Below are 828 nucleotides of genomic sequence, written 5' to 3' on the forward strand. Positions count from 1 at the left end.
ACTTTCTTCTTTAATCTCGCTCTTCCATGCGATGGAAGAGAAATCCTGCCCCCCGGAGACTCGCCGCGACCCACCGTGCGCGCTTTTTCCCCCCACCCCGCCCTTGCCTCCCCAGGGAAATCCGTGATTTGCTTTGGTTTCCAACCCCCCTTCATCCCGCTTCTCCCCTCCTATCACTCGTTTCCCTCATCAAGATCCTCATCTGCGAGGTGGAGGTTGCCTGACTTCACGTTGCCTGCCTAAATGTGCCCGGGCGCACTGAGAGCACCCCGGCGGGATGGGGAGCTGGGGGAGCCGGGGAGGCTCCAACGCCTCGCAGATATCCTTCCCGTCGCCGCTTCGCCTTTCACGGCTCCCTGAAGCCTTCGCTTGCTGCTCTGCTACCGACTTCGGATCCTCTTGGAAGAATTATTCCGCAGCAAAGGGCTGCCCTGTTTTTCACAGGGGTAACAAGGGAGCCCGGACGCATGGGTAATTGCTACCAGCCGTGGGGTGCCTTCTGCTGGCACCCCAAAACCCCTTAACTCCCCTTACCCCAGGCACACCGGGGGGAGTCCACAGAGCAGGCAGGCAGGGTGGGAGGGAGGGATGGAGAAATGCAGGGACTTGCCTAAGGTCACAGTCAGAGCTGTGGCACAGCTGGGAATAAACTGCATTTCACAGGAGTGTAGGAAAATTCAGGACAGAAGGGACCTCAGGAGGTCCTCTGTCATTTTAAAAAGTATCTCTGTTATTTAGGCACCTGGCTTCGGTTTTCAAGTCACCTAAACCCCGTAGACATTAAGTCGCATTGAGAATCAGTGGGATGTAAGCTGTGAGGTGCTTGAA

This window comes from Pygoscelis adeliae, unplaced genomic scaffold (assembly GCF_000699105.1).
Source record: "Pygoscelis adeliae isolate BGI_AS28 unplaced genomic scaffold, ASM69910v1 Scaffold209, whole genome shotgun sequence".
NCBI classification, from domain to species: Eukaryota; Metazoa; Chordata; class Aves; order Sphenisciformes; family Spheniscidae; genus Pygoscelis; species Pygoscelis adeliae.